This window comes from Schistocerca piceifrons, chromosome 10 (genome assembly GCF_021461385.2).
Source record: "Schistocerca piceifrons isolate TAMUIC-IGC-003096 chromosome 10, iqSchPice1.1, whole genome shotgun sequence".
In the NCBI taxonomy this organism is placed as follows: domain Eukaryota; kingdom Metazoa; phylum Arthropoda; class Insecta; order Orthoptera; family Acrididae; genus Schistocerca; species Schistocerca piceifrons.
The window spans coordinates 35,955,792-35,962,486 of NC_060147.1; the positions used below are offsets into that span (position 1 = coordinate 35,955,792).

Below are 6,695 nucleotides of genomic sequence, written 5' to 3' on the forward strand. Positions count from 1 at the left end.
GGAGCTTTAACGCACCCAATGACGTCATGAAGAGGATGACACGGCGGTCGGTCGGTTCGGACTGGCCCGCAGGGGCCTGTCGACGGAGTTTACGTTGACGGTCTCTTTACTACTAAGTAATAACTAATAACGTACAGAAGTGCAGCTGAGGGTTTCAATTAATTACCATTTACCCTGTATAGGAGCCTTAGCGCACCCAATGACGTCATTACAGAGGATGACACGGCGTTCGGTCGGTGCCGGCTGGCCCGCAGGGACCTGTGGACGGAGTTTACGTTGACTGTCTCTTTACTACTAAGTAATAACTGATACCGTACAGAAGTGCAGCTGAGGGTTTCAATTAATTATCATTGACCCTGTATAGGAGCCTTAGCGCACCCAATGACGTCATGAAGAGGATGACACGGCGGTCGGTCGGTTCGGACTGACCCGCAGGGGCCTGTCGACGGAGTTTACGTTGACGGTCTCTTTACTACTAAGTAATAACTAATATCGTACAGAAGTGCAGCTGAGGGTTTCAATTAATTATCATTTACCCTGTATAGGAGCCTTAGCGCACCCAATGACGTCATTACAGAGGATGACACGGCGTTCGGTCGGTGCCGGCTGGCCCGCAGGGACCTGTGGACGGAGTTTACGTTGACGGTCTCTTTACTACTAAGTAATAACTGATACCGTACAGAAGTGCAGCTGAGGGCTTCAATTAATTATCATTTACCCTGTATAGGAGCCTTAGCGCACCCAATGACGTCATGAAGAGGATGACACGGCGGTCGGTCGGTGCCGGCTGGCCCGCAGGGACCTGTGGACGGAGTTTACGTTGACGGTCTCTTTACTACTAAGCAATAACTGATACCGTACAGAAGTGCAGCTGAGGGTTTCAATTAATTATCATTTACCCTGTATAGGAGCCTTAGCGCACCCAATGACGTTATGACAGAGGATGACACGGCGTTCGGTCGGTGCCGGCTGGCCCGCAGGGACCTGTGGACGGAGTTTACGTTGACGGTCTCTTTACTACTAAGTAATAACTGATACCGTACAGAAGTGCAGCTGAGGGTTTCAATTAATTATCATTTACCCTGTATAGGAGCCTTAGCGCACCCAATGACGTCATGACAGAGGATGACACGGCGTTCGGTCGGTGCCGGCTGGCCCGCAGGGACCTGTGGACGGAGTTTACGTTGACGGTCTCTTTACTACTAAGTAATAACTGATACCGTACAGAAGTGCAGCTGAGGGTTTCAATTAATTATCATTTACCCTGTATAGGAGCCTTAGCGCACCCAATGACGTCATGACAGAGGATGACACGGCGTTCGGTCGGTGCCGGCTGGCCCGCAGGGACCTGTGGACGGAGTTTACGTTGACGGTCTCTTTACTACTAAGTAATAACTGATAGCGTACAGAAGAGCCACGAGCGTGGATGTGGCGCCATCTCGTCCGCTGCTGTTCTACAGAATGTCGAGGCAGCGCGATGACGGGGCAACAAACACGAGCGCGGACGGACGGGCGGGCAGAGGCCGTGTTGTATATTTCTTCCTCTGCTCCTCTCCGGAGCGGAGATTTGACGGCGTTTACTCTGCCAGCACAAATAAATCCGCAGCCGCCGTCGCTGACGGCGTCTTTGTTTGGGTTCGACCGGGCCCGCCGCTTATGAATGGGAGATAATATTTGTGGAATGCCGCTAAGTGCGCGCCCTAAACTCTATTTCCGCTCCGCCACTCGGAATTCCCTGAGCGCTCACAGACTGCCCCTCCCTGCCCCGTCTTCCGGCCGGCAGGTGTATTTCCCAAGTGACTCGTCTGACGTACGACGTGGGGACACAGGAAGAGACAGATTCTTGTAGCTGTTAGGATTAGGTGGCAATGCTGCCACGACAAATTATGAACAGCTAGATTAGTGTTTAACGACCCCGTCGCCGGGTAGAACATCAAAATCGGAGCGGTGATTACGGGAAATACAGGGTGTCCGAAAAGTCCTTCCCTGATTACCTAAATTGATAACTCAGGCTAGAAGTAAGAAACAGATATGAAACTGGTGTCTAATTGTGTACAGACTGTCAAAGTTTTTTTCACACATCAGTAAACTTCCACATGAGCACCCTTGGTAGCACGTAGCACATGTAGGCGATATTCAATTTCCGTCCACACATTAGCCAACATCACTGGAGGGATCGATTCAACGACTGTGGTTATCCGTTGCCGCAGGGTTTCAAGATCTGGTACACGTGTTCGGTAGACCTCGTCCTTGACATAATCCCATAAAAAGAAGTCTAATGCGGTTATGTCAGGAGCTCGTGGAGGCTAAACCGTTGGCCCATCACGACCAATCCATCGCCCAGGAGGCGGTGCTGAAACAAGACATCGGGGTGATACTGAAGCAGCTGAGGAACAGCATACAGTTGCAACATGTCCAGATACACTGCAGGTGTTACGGTAGCCTCAGCGAAGAAGAATGGTCCGATAATTCGATCGTGCAATAGCGCGCACCAAACATTCACCTTTGGACTGCCTCTGGTGCACTCCATGACCTCGCGAGGGGGTTGTGAACCCCAAATGCGCACATTACGGCGATTCACTACTCCACTCACAAAAAAGGTCGAAAAAGACAATTCGTCTGAGATAACCATCATCGTCCTCAATATGTTATAGCATTTCAACCGCAAACTCATATCGACGTGTACTGTCATTGGGCAACAAGGCCTGAACGATTTGCACTTTGTATGCACGAAACAATAAACTTTGATAGTTTGTAAACAATTAGATACCAGCTTCATATTTGTTTCTTACTTCTAGCCTGAGTTATCAATTTATGTAATCAGTGGAAGACTTTTCGGACACCTGTATTACGATGGCGAAATCGGCCGTGTCTTTTTCAGGTTAACCATCCGGGCGTTTGCCTGAATCTCCACAGCCGAAAAAAGGAACATCCTCAAGGACTGTGTTCTGTGGCTGCACCTACTTAATAACCGATATGTACACCTTTGGCACGGGACTTATCGAGGCGCCATAGTTCAGAACCCCAAAAAGGGCTTTTTCACCATTTTTTTTTTTTTTGTACCAAACCTGAGTCACGCATTGCAAGACAGGTATGCACAGTAAATGGATATAATTTATTCGACCGAGCGAGGTGGGGCAGTGGTTGGACACTGGACTCGCATTCGGGAGGACGACGGTTCAATCCCGTGTCCGGCCATCCTGATTTAGGTTTTCCGTGATTTCCCTAAATCGCTCCAGGCAAATGCCGGGATGGTTCCTTTGAAAGGGCACGGTCGGCTTCCTTCTCCATCCTTCCCTAATCCGATGAGACCGATGACCTCGCTGTCTGGTCTCCTTCCCAAACAACCCAACCCAACTAATTTATTCGATATATTCCTAAGATCCCGATATCCAACAACATTGAAAATTTTATCGAGATCTTTATCCATTTCTGAGATACAGAGGTTTAAACTCATTATCTCGCAGAGAACCCCCAAAAAGGCATTTTCATGCTATGTTTTCGCACCAAATCGAGCCGCGGATTCCAAGGCTGTTATACACAGCAAATGGCTGCATCTCTTTCGGTATATTCCTATGATCGCGATCTCGAAACGTTGAAAATTTTTTTGATATATTTATCCGCTTCCGGCACAGATATTCAGAGTTACCCTATTTGAGCAGGTAAACACGAACGTCAAATCCGGTGTGAGGCGAAAACGTAGATTATACAGTGACATAGCACGGAGGAAACATACTGTAAAGTGTCTCTGTCATCACCAGAAGGGCTCTAGGAACCGCATGTTGTAGTAATGAAGCACATGCAAGACTTTTGTGCACGTGAAATCCGGTTTGAGGTGTAAAATTAGTTATTTCAATTTCACGTAAGTGACCTATCAATATTTTATTGAGCCACAAACTGCTTTTCATGTGAGTGACTTGCTCCCTGCAGCCGACCGGAGTGACCGAGTGGTTCTAGGCGCTACAGTCTGGAACCGCGCGACCGCTACGGTCGCAGGTTCGAATCCTGCCTCGGGCATGGATGTGTGTGATGTCCTTAGGTTGATTAGGTTTAAGTAGTTCTAAGTTCTAGGGGACTGATGACCACAGAAGTTAAGTCCCATAGTGCTCAGAGCCATTTTTGAACTTGTCTCCTGCGACTAGAAAAAGAAGGGAGCCAGTGGAAAAATGCTGCTGTCGAAGCACAAAAAAGGCGAATATGCTCGTGTTTAAAAGGCTCTGTATGAAAAGTAGGGTACCAGCTCCACTTCCTACTTTCCTTAGCACCTTTAAAAAGATTTCAAAAAATTTTTGCATGCGAACATATTCCCGCTTGTTTATGCTGGGAAAGAATGAGAGAGTGTCCGTGGGAAAGAGACGGAAAAGTAAAAAATACTGGAAGGTAATAGACAATGGTTGTGGTGTAGAAACAGCGGAGATAGGGGCAGTGTGAGAGAAAAAGGAGGACACAATGGCAGTGCAATGAAGTTGATAGTGACAAACAGTGGTAGGAAAATAGTGAAGAAGATAGTAGCTGTGGGAGAGGAATAAAGAGGAGGAGAAAGTAGAAGTGGATGAGAGTCAGTGATAATGAGAGTCTATGACAATAACAACGAGGAAGAGAGAGACAGTGACAGTGAGAAAACAGCAGTGCCAAGGAATGAGTGAGATAGTAGCAGTAACAGAGAACAAGAGGGAGACAGTAGTAGTAGGACAGAACGAAGGAGACTGTGGCTGTGAGAGTGAAGACAGTGACTGTTTAAAAACCACAAAGGGATAGTGACAATGAGTTGGACTGGATGAGTAAGTGAGGATGGGCAAGTGGAATGGATGACTATGAGCGACTATATGGACTAGTGGGTGTGAGCGAGTTACAGTTTGGGGAGTGAGACGTGAGTTGCAAGTTAATAAGAGCGCGAATATGTTTGCATGGCAAACATTTGGGGGAAATTTTTGAAGGAGCTGAGGAATGCAGGATGAGGCAGCTGGTAACGCACTTTTGGATGAGAGTGTTTTAAAAAGGGAGTATTCGCTGTTTTTTGGCTGTGATAGGACCATTTTTCTGATGGCCGTGTATACAAATGTATGTCAAACTACTTCATTTTATGAGAGGGTTAGAGCACTGTAATTGGACTTCGTCTACACGAACTACTGTGGAATTTATTAATGTCTGTTAACTGCTGTTTGAATTAATTAATACTAATTAAAATATCGTCTTTTAGGTAGAACTAGTTGTCAGATGCGAGGTATTTTGACTTCCTGCTACGATTAAAATACATCAAATTCTTCAAAAAGCTCCCCTAAAAATTGTCGAAATGAAGGTGAGCAGTGGTTTCACATGCCAACAGTCTTGCCGCAGCGGTAAAACCGGTTCGCGTCAGATCACCGAAGTTAAGGGCTGTTGGCAAGCAGGATGAATTCAGTCCTTGTGAAGCCAGTTGAGGAGCTACTTGACTCAGAAGTAGCAGCTTCGGCCACGAAACCTGACAATGGCTGGAAGAGCCGTGTGCTGACGAAATGCCTTTCCACATCCGTATCCACTGACGCTTATGAGCCGAGGGTGAATTGGCGGTCGGTCGGTCTCCGTTGGGCCTATCCCGTCCTGTTCGGGCGGAGATTTTTTTTAGTGTTTTCATGTCAGGCTTTGTGGGACTACTTCATAGAAGCCATGAACCACAAAACTATTAAGTGACTAGGAATAAGAGGTTGTTCTGACTTCCACCGAGCGAGGTGGCGCAGTGGTTAGCACACTGGACTCGCATTTGAAAGGACGACGGTTCAGGAACTTCAGTCTGAAACCGCGCTACCGCTACGGTCGCAGGTTCCAATCCTGCCTCGGGCATAGATGTGTGTGATGTCCTTAGGTTAGTTAGGTTTAGGTAATAATAAGTTATAGGGGACTGATGACCTCAGATGTTAAGTCCCATAGTGCTCAGAGCCATTTGAACCATATTTTTCAATCACGCGTCCAACTATCCTGATTTAGAATGAGATTTTCACTCTGCAGCGGAGTGTGCGCTGATATGAAACTTCCTGGCAAATTAAAACTGTGTGCCCGACCGAGACTAGGTTCGCAGGAGAGCTTCTGTAAAGTTTGGAAGGTAGGAGACGAGGTACTGGCAGAAGTAAAGCTGTGAGTATCGGGCGTGAGTCGTGCTTCGGTAGTTCAGTTGGTAGAGCACTTGCCCGCGAAAGGCAAAGGTCCCGAGTTCGAGTCTCGGTCGGGCACACAGTTTTAATCTGCCAGGAAGTTTCAGTTTTCCGTAGTGTTTCGTATTACGTAAAATTTAGGGCATGACAAACAAACCATTTTTCGTTTCAAGCAATCTAGTTAGAATCGATGCCAACGGCCTTGCCGCAGTGGTAACACCGGTTCCCGTCAGATCACCGAAGTTAAGCGCTGTCGGGCTGGGCTAGCACTTGGATGGGTGACCATCCGGTCTGCCGAGCGCCACTGGCAAGCGGGGTCCACTCAGCCCTTGTGAGGCCAACTGAGGACCTACTTGATTGAGAAGTAGCGGCTCAGGTGTCGTAAACTGACACACAGCCGGGAGAGCGGTGTGCTGACCACATGCCCCTCCATGTCCGCATGCAGTGACGCCTGTGGGCTGAGGATGACACGGCGGCCGGTCGGTGCCTTTGGGCCTTCATGGCCTGTTCGGGAGGAGTTTAGTTTTTTTTTACTTTTTAGTTAGAATCGATGGATTGGTGCCAGAC

General features: G+C 47.8%; 1 pseudogene; it reads left to right on the forward strand.

Moving 5' to 3' along the window:
• Nucleotides 1-6,320: 6,320 nt before the first annotated feature.
• On the forward strand, nucleotides 6,321-6,438 carry LOC124719132 (annotated as a pseudogene).
• The last annotated feature ends 257 nt before the right edge of the window (nucleotides 6,439-6,695 follow it).